Below are 14,031 nucleotides of genomic sequence, written 5' to 3'. Positions count from 1 at the left end.
ACCTGGAACTCCCATTGCCTTCAGTGAAAGCCGTGGAGCTTATTGCCTTTGTAAATCTGTTTCTGCACACTCATACACACAAATACTAGTTTCAGTTCTGCCTTCTGAAAGGCAAGCAACATAGGTGAGAACTCTTTGTAAAGCACCATTCATTTTGGAAAACTTAAGCTTTTTTATGATTATATTTGCACACAATATCATGCTGTGAAAAATGGGATGGGACTGCTTTAATTGTGGGTTGTACTTGAAGGAAGCAACCTCTCATAGGTCAGAACTTCATATTATTCATTCATTTGATTGTTCAAAATATTTATACTCACATCCTTAGCACACAGGCTGAAAAGACTGTTTCCAATCTCGTTCAGTTCAAACAATAAAACCACGAATAATTTAAAAACAACAATGAAAACTCCAGCAATAAAAGCTGCATTAAAATATGATCACAAACCGGTGGCACACCATACCTCATAATAAGACAAAGCAGTAACATTGTGATAAAATCATGGCAATGAAGAGAGTTCCAAAGTCAAGATGCCACAACCTGAAAGACCCTGTCTCTGACCTTATCAGAAAAGGATCTCTGTAGTTCAGAAGATCATAACTGAAGGTCAGGATAGTTATGGGAAGAGGCAACTCTTCAGACATCCTGGTTTCATGTGGCTTAGGCCCTTAGACAAAAATATCAGCAGGTTAAAATGTGTCTGCAAACATGCTGGCTTTGTCACCAAAGCATCTACTTCTGTTTATCCAGTGTTCTTTCAAAACTGGCACACTGTGTTCTCCATCGCACAACGCAGCCAACAGTCTCACTACTATGTTTTGAATCAACTGAAGCTTCTGGTTAGTTTTTAAAGGCAGCACCATGTAGAGAAAGATCCAAATGTAAGAATGAAAGGCCAAGTCTCTTGGTGCAGTAGGGCATTTCAGATGACTCTACTTAAGTGAGACTTGCACATATTATGATATGTTCATAAAGAACAGATGAGGTCAAATAGAGATGTTTCCAAAATTCTCTCCATACATATTTCTTTTCAGATTTAAAATTCCACATTACCAATTCTGGGTTCCTAAGAGTAGAAAATACATTTGGAATCCTCCATTATTCTGTTGTTGTTTTTTCCTTTTAGATTTTTAAATTTGGCATGCAGTACCTGCACATTCTGCAGTTTGCCATAGCTTTAGTCCCTTCAATTCTTTCATGCTTTACCACCACTCCATATTGCCATTGATGTAACTGTATGACTAGGTGTATTATTGTGCCAGTGCTTAAGAACATAAATGTGCATCAGTACAATACTGCACAAAAATAATCCTGCTTTTTTTTGCAAAGCTTTATTAATCCACATGTGCACCTTAGTAATATAGAATAGGAAAAATATTTAAATCACCTTGAAGTAATAGAAAACTGCAGAAAACTGTGTACTCCAATTGTAGGATTCATTCTTCCAGTTAAATTGGAAGTTGGGGATCATGGAAGAAAAGGTCCTTCATTGTTACCCATGTGTCTGCTTCTGTTCATCCAGAGTGCTCTATGAGAAAAATATATTGGCAATTTTAGTGCCCAAAGAGACATCAAAATGGAAGATCCATGATCATCTATTTGTCATGGGAAAGGGATTTGGATCAGGACCCTGGCAGTGGAGCAGAGGATGACAGCATAATTCAAACTCAAATATATAACAAAGGAATGGATTGGATCCCACAATCCATCAGTGTAAGATACCGGTGGTCACCAATCCTCCTGATGTTCCACCCCATCCCAGCAGTCCTTTCTGACCCTGGGAAAGTTTATTCCTGGAGTTGCAGGACCTGCATGAACTACTGGCCACATGAATTGGAAGGCTGCATTGTGGAGGTGGAAGGGAGCAAAATTGCTCTATCCTGCAGAAGCCATGACTCTCAGTTTGCAAGACCTGGGATGATAGGACATTTTGGGGGTCATTCATTCATAGGGTCACCATAAGTCAGAAGAAACTTGATTGCGCTCTCTCTCTCGGTCTCTCTGCCTCTTTCATGACCAGAACTCTGCTGACTGAAGAGAAATAGAGCAGGGGTTTCACCTTTCTCTCCCTTCCTACTGTTTGCAACCATTAGGCCAGGCACCAGGTTTAAAGTTTCCTGGGGTAGAAAATGACTATTTGTTGAGGGGAAGGGGGAGCCAGGAATATGGGGGATCCTTGTATGGACCTTGCGTAGTTTGTGTAGGAAGAGCAAAATAAAGCATAAGCAGAGAAGCAAGGATGGTGTATAATTTAAGGCACTCTCAAAATTTGCTGCACCCCTGTGAAATCACAGTTATATGCTTGCATCATTCACATTATTTATCTTATGCAGAATTAGTCCAGTTCAATTGGTTTAGACTGGAGAAATGAGGCATTGGATTAAACCGTCAGTGCCTTGGTTTACTCTCAGTAAGCAAAGAGGGTAGCTGTATTTTGCATCATACAAATATGAGATCATGCATGGGTCCCCTTAGTGTGCTATCCAAACACTTCACACAGAGGTCTTTCACATTACTTTAAAACTCCACTTGCATCTGAATAATGTGTTTTTTTCTGGTGTCCACACAACTTTGTAAACATCCCAGCACTCTCCCATATCTTCTCCATTTTTTCCCCATTCCTAATAAAATTGGTTTCTCCCAGCCTTATTTTTTTTTGGGAGGAAGCAGTATGTATTTGCAATAATCTGAACTACGTTTTTTTGCATTGGTGACTTCTGGCAAACCTACCACCTGCCAAAACCCATCCGGAAAGGGCAGGCTGGTGTGGGTGTTTTTTGTTTTTGTTTTTTAAATCCATATCAATGGCAAAATGTTTCATGCATTCATTGGGGCAACTTCCTCTGCCTTGTGAGTGCGCCTCTCTCTCTGGTCTCTTCTCTCTGCCTCTCTCTCTAGTCTGAGCCAAGATCATGTCCCCCCCTTCAATACTGATTGAAGGAGCCTGTGTTGGGGCAGCTTCCTCTGCTCTGCTTTACAAGTGTACCTCTCTCTCTTTTTCTCTCTGGTCTGGTCTCTGCCTCTCTCTCCAGCCTGAACCATGATCATGTCCCCCTCTTCAACACCAAAGCCAATAAAGGTGCATATAAATTATCTTTTGTGCTTCAGCTACTGTGCTTTACACAAAAGTAAATGGGGCTATTATCATGTAAAGAAGGTGGAGTGAACCAGGCTGTTGAAATGCTCCAAAACTTTAATGCATATACAACCTCCCCCCCCAAAAAAAAACAACCCACCAGAACAGATGGAACTCCTGAGGGGAAGTCTGAATGGATCGCACTGATGGCAAGATCATCAGAAGTGGCACAACATGCACAAAAATGCAAAAGGCGGCTGCAGTCTAAAAACCTTCAGTCTTATGCATTGAATACCACTGGGCATTTGTAGAGAGCACTACTTTAGGGTCAAACTAGATGAGATACAGAAACATCCATAATGTGATCTCCAACCCATTTTTATTACTGAACAGCTCCCATGGAGGAGGGCCATAGGGCTGGAATCAGTCAGTATCAAAGAAGAGGCGGGGAGACAAGCAGAATTAATGCAGAAGAGAGTTAAACTCAGTCCTTGAGTGCATGTCCTTAACCATTTTGGCTTGTGATTGTGGTGAAAGATCCTATTTTCTTTTTTAATTGACTGATTGTGCAGGACGTGTGGACAAAATAGCTGCAGGGTACAGGGCATAACAGCTGGCAACATAGATCTCCCAACAACTCTTTGGGGTTTTGCTGTTTGGAAGTCACTAAGCCAAAGTGACATCAAGCATTTCTACTTTCATTGCCACAACCACTGGTACTCTGAATAATAGGGTTGACTGACACAATTCAAACATGCTCCATTTCTGATCTCCCAGTCAGAACAACATCCATCATGAGTCAAAAGGGCTTGAACATTACTGGCACATTTACAGTTTCATAAGGTACTGTTTGTGCAGTCTGATGCTCTGCTGGAGTGTTATGGATCTACTTTGCAGACACCAAAGGAAACAAGCTTGTGACAGCACAGTGTAAGGCCTGCGCTTACTCCAGCCATAAGACTCGAGGCTGTCAGCATGAAAGAACATTCAAAGGCTCTTTCCAGACCTTTCCTAGCCATAAGATCCAACAAGAAAAGCATCACAGTCAGTGAACATTGCTTATGCAAAACTCACTGTGTGTCTTTCTCTATAGAAACCAGCTCTAAAAGGAAGGGGATAGTCTAGTGGCTTAGCTACTTTTTAAAATAGCTACATTTCTACCAGCTTAATTCTCAGCTTCTCTCTCTCTCTCCTGTCTCCCTGCAGTTTCCCTGACAGTTCACAGGTAAATTTCCATTTAATCAGATTATGAGTCACCTGTCTCTCTAGGCTTGCCTTTACCTTGTCCTTTGACATCTGGAGATGAAAAGTGCTCAGTGTAAATTACTATGACAGTTACAAATGCTTTCTGATTTTGGCCTGCTTCAGTGTATATCAGACCAGCACTGTCTGCATTGCAAATACGTGTGCATCAGTATAGACCAGTGATGGTGAACCTTTTAGAGACCGAGTGCCCAAACTGCAACCCAAAATCCACTTGAGTATCGCAAAGTGCCAACCTGAATACTGAGATTTTAGTTTAGAAAAAACAACTCATACATTAACATCTTTTGTCTTAAAAGAAAAACACAATAACAGAGCTTTCAATGATACAAACAACTTTTTATTGAAAGGTAAAAGTTTGCATTTGGCATGTTTTTGAAAAATTAAAGTGATTTTTGCTGTTTTATGCATGCTGATGATTTGTCTAACCTTGGCTTTGCTTTGCTACCTAATGGGGGGGGCATGCCCTCTCTGGCACGCGTGCCATGGGTTTCCCACCACCGGTATAGACAAATAGCAGAGCCATGGCTGCAATGCTTCATACTGTATATGCTTGCGGAGTTACACATTTACCTATTCAAATTAGTCATTAGTCAGTGGGTAGAGAAAACAGACATCAAAACCTGTTGTCTATTTACAGAGCTAATGATGTTCTTGTCCCTTTCTTAGTTAGATATCTGGATTTTTTAAATGTTTGTGATACAGTTGTTCCTATGTCCTGTACCCATATCATAATGCAGCTCTTGAGAATGTTTAGAATTGTAATAAAAGTCCATTTAAAAGCAAACCAGTCTATTCATTAAGGAAAAGCTAGAGCATCAATGGCATTTTAGTTTAGACAACGATGATGTAGGTAATAATAATAATTATTGTATGGCAGTGGGTGTAGTATAGCCAGGAACATGGTAGGGGTTTATACATTTATCCATATTGTGGAGAAAGGGGGGATGCTTTCTGAGTTCATTACAATTTCTTTTCTTTCACCCTCCCCCAATCATATTTCCAAAACCTGGTCAAAATGTTGCCATTAAAAAAACCCTGATACCTGGTATAAATTATCTACACATGATATATAAAATGGCATAGAAATACCTAAAAGCAAACAAAAACTAGAAATTTATCAAAGAAAATTGGTGGAATAAAAATTGTCTTCCGAATTATGCCTCAATTTTTTTTAAAAAAACCCAAATGTTCATATGTGTTCATATCCCCAGGAGAAAGGGGATAAAGACTTTGATTTTGAGGTCTGGTAATGCAAGAGTCCTAATGCCACAAGATATGCTAATGGCTTCTGGTTAGGCTTCAGTCGGTTCAGGGTTGGGAAGCGATGTTTGTGGAAGTATGTGCTTCATGAACATTCCCTGAACTTTGGGAACAGTTTGGGGTGGTCTGGGAAATAGAAACATTTTTCAGAAAATGTGGCATCGGTTGAGAAAACTCCCAGGCAATGGTGGGGGTGGAGTTCTCTCCAGCCAAGGAAACACTTATAGGGACCCTCCAACACTTGACAGGCACTGCTGGCTGCCAGTTAAGAGCTTCCATTTGTCTCTTTGGGATCTGAAAGCCATATAAACCCAAGATGCAGCCCAACCCCCCTTTGTTGGGTTTTGCAGCAAGTTGAAAAGAATTGGAATGAGAGAGAGAGAGAGAGAGAGAGAGAGAGAGAGAGAGAGAGAGAGAGAGAGAGAGTTGATCAGCTTTGCTGGGCAGGCAGGGGATTGCTCTTCGCTGTGTGTATGCCGTGGCACCCAGCCTTTCTGCTCACTTTTAGCAGTGGGGCTTCGCTACTGGGTTCCTCTGAAGAGAGCCTGCATTTATACACACCCCTCCTTTTTTATAACTCTCTGGGCTGTGGTGTGTTTGCTGGGCCAGGGCTCTGTGTGCCACCCAGCCTGGGGGCTGGGGCTTTGCTTCTGCTGTGAGTTCCTATTCTCTACCCCCACCCCACCCCTCCGCTTTTTGGTCAACTCTTTGAGCTAGAGTGTGTTTGCTGGGCTAGTGGTCTCTGTGCCACCCAGCCTAGGACTTTGCTTTGCTTCCGCTGTGGGTTCCTGTTCTCTACCCCCTCACCCCTCCTTTTCTGATCTTCTGTTTCTCTGATATGGGCTTTGAGTGCTTGTGGGTCAGGGCTCTGATCTGCCCAGCTTCTCCATTCACACCGAGTGGTGGGTATCTCAGCTGAGGGCCCACATTTATATACCCCACCCCTCCTTTTCTGATCTTCTATCTCTCTGCTGTGGGCTTTGGGTATTTATGGGTCAGGGTTCTATCAACACAGCCTCCTCGCTCACACCGGGCAGTGGGGCATAGCTGGTGGGCACCTTTGGCTGAGGTCCCACATTTATACACTCACCCCACCTCACCCCTCCTTTTCTGATCTTCCATCTCTCTGCTGCTGGCCTTTGAGTGTTTGTGGGACTCAGAGCTCTGATCCACACAGCCCCTATACTCATGCCAGGCAGTCGGGCATAGCTGGTGAGTGCCTTGGCTGAGGGCCCACATTTACACAATTCCCTCACCCCACCCCTCCTTTTTTGATCCTCTATCTTTCTGCTGTGCTTTGGGCATTTGTGGGTTCAGCGCCATGAAGTTCAGAGTGGTTGGAAGGGGTGGTCATCATGGGGGAAGAAGCCCTCATCCTCCCATGTACTAGAGGGCCTGTCTCAGGGCACCAAACACACCCTCCCCCACAGAGGATGTCTCCAGCACAACAGCAGCACTCCCCAGCAGCAGCAGTCCTTCCTCTGCTCTGTCCATGGGGCCCTCACAGGGCATAAAAGAGATTTTTTGCACTGCCCCAACAGCAGACGTTGCTAACACTGTTTGGAAAGGAGGACTCCAATGGCAGTGATTCAGAGGGTGGTGGTGAAATATCCTCCCCTTCCACATCCCAACTCCCTGCTGCTCCTCTGGTGCATCCCTGTCCAGCACCAGAAAGCAGTTGTGCCTCCCAGCTGCTCCAACCATGACCATGGGGTAACATTTCCAGTTCGCCATTTGGAAACACTTATGTACACACCCCAGTGACCCCCTGTGTGGCGAAGTGCCAGGTGTGCCCTGCCCATGTCTGGAAGGTCAGGAACTTCTAACACCTGTCCTCCAGTGTTCTCTGGAGGCACCTGCAGAGGATACACCCCAGTGTATCGACACCAGAGGAAGGAGTGGTGGCCAGTGGGAAGTGGAGAAGACCCGCTCCCTCTCAGGAGGGAGAAGCAGGGGGGAATAGGAGGCTCCTCAAAAAAGGCTCGGACACTGTGGTTGGGACCCCAAGGCAGGCCACCCTCCAAAAGGTCATGCCCCCTGGGATGCCAGCACTGCCAGGTGTAAGGGGGAGAGCCAAAGAAGCAGACACTTGCCTTGTCAGCGAGATGATTGCTGTGGATGGCCAACCTTTCTCCTTTGTGGAGGACATAGGCTTTCATTAGCTGCTGCACCACCTGGCTCCCTGGTACCCTATCTGCTCGAGGATGTCCAAGAGCCAGTGAGTCTTGCCCACCATGCACTGCACCACAGTGGTGCTGGTCAAGGCCATGATCTCCAGAGCACAAGACCAAACAATCCACTTCACAGTGGACCTCTGGAGCAGCCAGCAGCACAGCTACCTTTCCCTCACCACCTACTGGTGGCAACTGGAGGACCTCTCTGTCTGGACTGTCAGACCCAGGCCCTGGCTATAAGATTGTTCTGCTCTATGCACAGGGGATGGATGCAGACCACACGATGGCAAACATTGCTGTCATGATCCAGCCTGAGTGAGTGGTTGAGCAGCACAAACATCACCCATGGCTATATGTTCATGGGAGCTGGTGCCAACATGCAGGCAGCAGTGGGGGCTGCACACCTCAAGGGCATCGTCCACCTGGTACACACACTTCACCTTGTGGTAAGGGATGCTCTAGGGCTTGGGAGAACTGTCAAGCCCACCTGGGACACTCCACCCTTGAGCTTAAGTCCTTGCTTGAGACCTGCTGGCACCTGGCTGGCTATCAAGTCTGCACTTCTGCTGCATGAGAGGCAGGGGGAGCGGGATGACTCTGAACAACAGCTCATCCAGGATGCAGCCATTTGGTGGACCAGAAGAGTCTGGTGCAGGATGCCATGTCCTCCATGACCATCCTATATGGGGAAGAGGAGCTCAGCATCTGCTCCAATGACTGGCTGACCCTCTCCCAAATGGAGTATATGCTCAAGCCATTCCAGGACACCACCAACATGCCCTGTGCCCATACAGCCAGCCTGGAACAAGTCATCCCCCTTTTTCAAGGGCTGAGCCAGGGACTAACCCCTGCACTGAAGCTGGACCCGAGGGGATGGCTGTTCTCCCATGGGTCAAGGCCTTGGGAAACAGGTTGCAGGCAGGCATCACTACCAGGTTGCATCTGCTCTGCAATGAATAGGAGTACAAGCTACCCTGCATGTGTGACCCCTGGATCAAGGGCAGCATCACTCTCCATAACACAGAGGTCAGGGATTGAAAGCATGAGCTCCTCAGAGAGGTGCTGAGGTTTCAAGCAAGCAAACCTGGCCAGACAACATAGCAGATGACATAGCAGGAGAAGGAAGCCGGGGAAAAGAATATACCTCAGAGAGAGGTGAAGCAGAAGCCACACTACTGGCTGTCGGTGGTGAAGTGGGAGGTCAGGAGCAGTGCTGGGAGGGGGGAGGTATGCTATGGCGGAGGATTCCATCAAAGTTATGGTCAGGGAGTACATTGCTAAGTCCCCTGAGTGTGCCATATCTGATCCCCTGTAGTACTAGTTGTGCAAGGCCATCATCTGATCCAGCCTCTCTAGTGTAGCCATGAATCTCCTGTTATGCTCTCCCACCAACATTCAGAGCGAGTGGGTGTTCTCCCCCCTGGGAGATGTCCTGCTGACCTCCCACCATTCCTGCCTGGACCCTGCCAGGATGGACGAGTTGTCCTTCCTGAAAGTCAACCTCCCATTGTGGGCCACCATGCTCTTGAACTGGCAGACTAAGATCCAGGCCCCCAGGTCACCCCCCCCCCCAGTGTATTCTCTCCTCCCTCCCTCCTCACCCCTATCTGGGTGATCCAGCATGCTGCCTGTGAGTTGCGCCCTTGGCACTTGGGTGGGCGTATAGAAACTTCTGCTGGGGGGGGTTGAGTTTTCCCCACAGCCAACCCAAACAACATCTGTTTCATAGCACAACATCCGCCCCTCCAGACATCCACCTCTTCAGACATCCACCTCTCCAGACATCCACCTCTCCAGACATCCACCTGTAGAAGCAAGCCCCCAATTGACTATTCCCGGGAATAGGATGTTGGCAGCAGGTTTCAGCCATCCCATTCCAATTTTGGTCTGTTCCTTCCTGCTTGGGCATTGGGTGTTATGTGGGCCAAGGCTTTGAGCTAGCCTTTCACTCACTCCACTGGCTAGATGATTGTAGTGCATGCTCAAAGCTCTCCCCAAGGCAACTTGTCAGGTCTTCCATTTCACAGCAGAGTTTGTTCCAGGGCTCCACAGCCATTCTCTTTTACTCGCTCCTCTGCAAAGATGATTGCAGCGCATATCCAGCCCTTCTGATGTGTCTGATGTAGGTCGTAATCTGTTGGCCACATCCAGTACCTTGCCGAGTCCCCTGAGGAGTGGGCGTTGCACCCTACTCAGAATTTTCATCCCTTTTTTGGATACTGGCTGCAAGCCATAGCCTGGGTGGAGGGCACAATATAGGGGGGGTACTTTCTTTGTTCCAAGGCTCCAGGGCTATCTCCTTTCACTCACCCCATTGGCAAGGTGATTGTAGTGCATGGCCAGTCCTTCCAGGGAGTTTGGTGTGGGTTACAAATCTGAGTCACACCATCCTTCTTATACTGGCTGCAAACTTGAGCCTGGGTGAGGGGCACACCCACAACAGTGTCAGTGGCTCCTGGGCACAGGCAGAGCAGGAAAGGAGGAGGGTTGGCTGTGCTCTGCAATTACCGTGTCTGCTGAGAGTGAACAAGGCCCAGGGATTTAGGTGGTTCCTGGGCCCAGGCAAGGCAGTGGGAGGAGGGGGGTTGGCCATGCCCAGCTATCATCTTGTCCATGGGGAGTGAACAGGGCCTGGGGATGCAGCCACCCACAACAGTGAGGGTGGTTCCTGGGTCCAGGTAGGACAGGGGTGGAGGCCATACCCAGCAATAATCTTGACCACAATGAGTGAACAGGGCCCTGGGATGTGGCCACCTGCAACAGTTTGGGTGACTTGTGGGCCCAGGGGAGGAGGGGGATTGGCCATCACAGTGAGCATCCCGGCGAGGTGCACTGGGAGTTTGATTCCTCTAGCTTCCACAGGGTCTGTTCTATTCACTCCTGAAGCTGCACCCAACATTTACCCAAAAGCACTTTCCTGGGGACACCTTATTTGTGGGGCTGTAACTTGGACCCCCCCCCCAAGTCCAATCTGCACATAACTTGGATAGCATGTAGAGGGGCATCCTGGGGAGGTCCACTTTGAGTATAATGCATCTAGCTTGCAAAGGATCCAATCTATGCATTCCTGAAGCTGTGCCAAACATTTTTCCCAAAACACTTTTCTGGGGCACCTTCTTTTGGGGGCCGTAACTCAGACCCCTAAGTTCAATCCTCACCAAACTTGGTGGGCAGGTAGAGGAGAGTCAGTTGGAGATCACCTGTGAGGTTGGAGTCTCTTGCATGCCAGGGGGCCATTCTGCTGAATCAAATCACTTTTCCCAGTTCGTGCCTATCCCTAAAGGTGATTTAAAAGGGGTCTAGACTAATCATGCATTCCTTTTTAGAGTTACTCTAGTACAAGTGAATTGATTTAACCTACATAAGACTGTACTAACTTATGGAGGCTAAGTTTATCCATGGCTGTATACAATAATGTCTAAATAGAATTTCTAAGTTCAGAAGTAGGGATGGGCACAAATCAGGAACATACAGTTTGGTTTGTGGTATGCCCAGCTCATGAACCACGGACTGTCATGAACTTTTAGCCACCAAATGAACCAGTTCAGTTTGTGAGGTTTGTGGCTCAGCACAACAGCCCTCCCAGCATGCTAGAGACACCAAACTTGCAGGGGATCCCCAGATGCCTCTCCTCTGTCTTTCCTCCACGTTTGGTGAAGATTGGATTCACAGGGTCCAAACTGCCTGTCATTTCCCCAGAAAGCACTTTCATAGGGGCACTTTCTTTGGGGGGCAGTAACTTGGAACCCGTAAATACAATCCTAACAAAGCTAGGAGGGCAGGTAGAGAAGAGTCAACTGGAGATTCCTGGCAAGTTTGGTGTCTCTAGCTTGCACAGGATCTGTTCTATACACTCCTAAACCTGCACCTGTCAAAATAATTGCCTGTCATTGACAAGCAGTTATTTTGGCAGGTGCAGGCTCAGGAGGTTCAGGAGTGTATAGAGACATCAGTGTCACAGGGGACCTCCCCTGGATGCTCCTCTGCATGCCCTCCAAGTTTTGCCCCTCTGTTGTTTTGAAGTTCAGTAAACATTTAGATTGAGTGGAAACAGTCTGTCTGGAAATGTCTCTGTTCATGAACAGAGTTGACCTGCCATGAACTTCACTTTGTGAATTATGAACAGGCCAAAATCCAACACAAATTTTAGTTTGTGAGCCAGTTCATACCCATCCCTATTCAGACGTCTAGTGCCACTGACTACCTATTGGGAGGTAAGCAACTGGAGAAGGCTATTGCCCCCATGCAGTGTTCCCTCTAAGCTGAGTTAGTGTGAGCTAGCTCACAGTTTTTTTAGGCTCAGCTCACACATTTTTGTCTTAGCTCAGGAAGGATGGCTCCAGAGCACACTAATTTATGCAGTAGTCAACTCGCTTGCTCACAACTTTGATGCCAGTAGCTCACAAAGTAGAATTTTTGCTCACAAGATTCCACAGCTTAGAAGGAACATTGCCCCCAATGGGCTTCTACTGATGGAAACAGGATGCTGGACCACTGCTTGATCCAGCAGAGATCTCATTCTTAACACATGAAATAATAACCAAGAAAAGAGCACATTTGAGCTTATACAAAATGTCTTCCCCAAATTCAAGTAAACATAGCCAGTCCCTCTGTATCTGATTTTGCAGGAAAAGGCTGCTAGGCTGAAATTAACTGTAAGCATACACAATGCAGCATGTGCAGACACAGGGAAAAGAAAATGCACATTCAGAATGGAGCAGATGTTGGAGACACATGGTGATATAAGAATGTGAACATTATACCAGCTTGTGGGTAGATAAGCTACAGTGTCAACATGACCTTACACATTATCATAGTAGAAGCAGAGCCGGTAGTATGTTAAATCAAGACCAGAAACTCATCCCTATTGGATAGCTTTTGAGGCCTCTGCAAGTAGTTTTAGTTCTTTGTCATCATATCTCAGTGTACACATATCTGCATCAAATATTATTTTGCACATCATCCGTAAATGCAGTATATGCACAGTGTTATCTGCCATGATGTGTGAAGCAGTCCTTCCTTCAGAGCCATCTCATGAATTACATGTGAGAACTGCCACTGAAATGACACTTTAATAATCTAGAAGATGTTGACCAACCCCTAGTGTCTTTACCAAGCCATCAAGACTTCAGTGGCAGAACAAGGAAAAGAGATCAGACAATCTTTCTAAATAAGCATAAGTACTTAGTTATTTAGGAAGCAGTTAGAAAAATCTAAAACACTTAGTTTTCTGGAAGCCCACATGTTAACGAATTTGAATTAATTTCCCACCCTGAAAATAAAATAAATGTCATAATGTCAAATCCCACAACTGATGGATTCTCCTCAGATTAGGGCTGCCGACTTCCAATTTGGGCCTGGAGATCTCCCAGAATTACAACTGGTTTGCAGATGATAGAGATGAGTTTTCCTGGAGAAAATGGTCATCTTGGAGGGTGGATTCTGTGGCATTATACCAAACTCTTCCCTCTCTAGGCTTCACCACCCAATCTCCAGGAATTTCCCAACTCAGAGCTGGCAACCTGAGCTCAGAAAGGAGACAGTTTCCTTGATAAGCAGTTTCCCACTGCTCATTGTTCTCCAGTTGGGGACAGGGCTACAGAATACAGCATGAATTTGTCTCAGTGGCTGTTAGAGTTGCAATGTCCCTCCTGGCAACTGGTGGGGGATGGGGAGACTTACTGGGAGTGGGAGGTCCAACCGACGTTGCAGCAACATGTCTGAGTCACTTCTGATGTGTCCCAGAAGTGACATCATCATGCAGCGCTGTCAGGGCAAGCTCTGGTATTTGGGCAAAAACTCTATGGCAAATTGGGCTTCTACTGTAGAGTTTTTGCCCAAATACCAGAGCTTGCCCTGACATCTCTGATGTGATGACATCACTCCTGGGGCTTGTCAGCTGGGCCTTGCTCTTTTTCTGGGCAAGTCCCCTCCACTGGCTAGCTGATCGGTGACAGGGCAGTGGGGCCTGGCAGCAGGATACCCCTGCTTCCACCAGGGGTTCTGGCAACCATGGTTTTTCTCTACAGGGCAAGGCTTGAACCTTGGTCAAGCCACGATCACCAGCCACCTTCCTTCCTCAATGCACTTCAAAATACGGGTCTCTAGCAGTATGTGCCTCAGACAGAGAGCCACAAAGAGAAAGAAGCCATCCACCAGTCTGTGTCCCCTCAGACTCTGAAGTGCTTCACATTTGGAATGGGGCAGCTTAGTCCAAATGGAAGGTGGCACTGCTTGTTACATGAGTGAAAAGG

The sequence above is a fragment of the Gekko japonicus genome, unplaced genomic scaffold (genome assembly GCF_001447785.1).
Source record: "Gekko japonicus isolate JY-2015 unplaced genomic scaffold, Gekko_japonicus_V1.1 scaffold2616, whole genome shotgun sequence".
NCBI lineage: Eukaryota > Metazoa > Chordata > Lepidosauria > Squamata > Gekkonidae > Gekko > Gekko japonicus.
The sequence above is the reverse complement of the archived record's forward strand: the minus strand, read 5'-3'. Positions refer to the sequence as shown.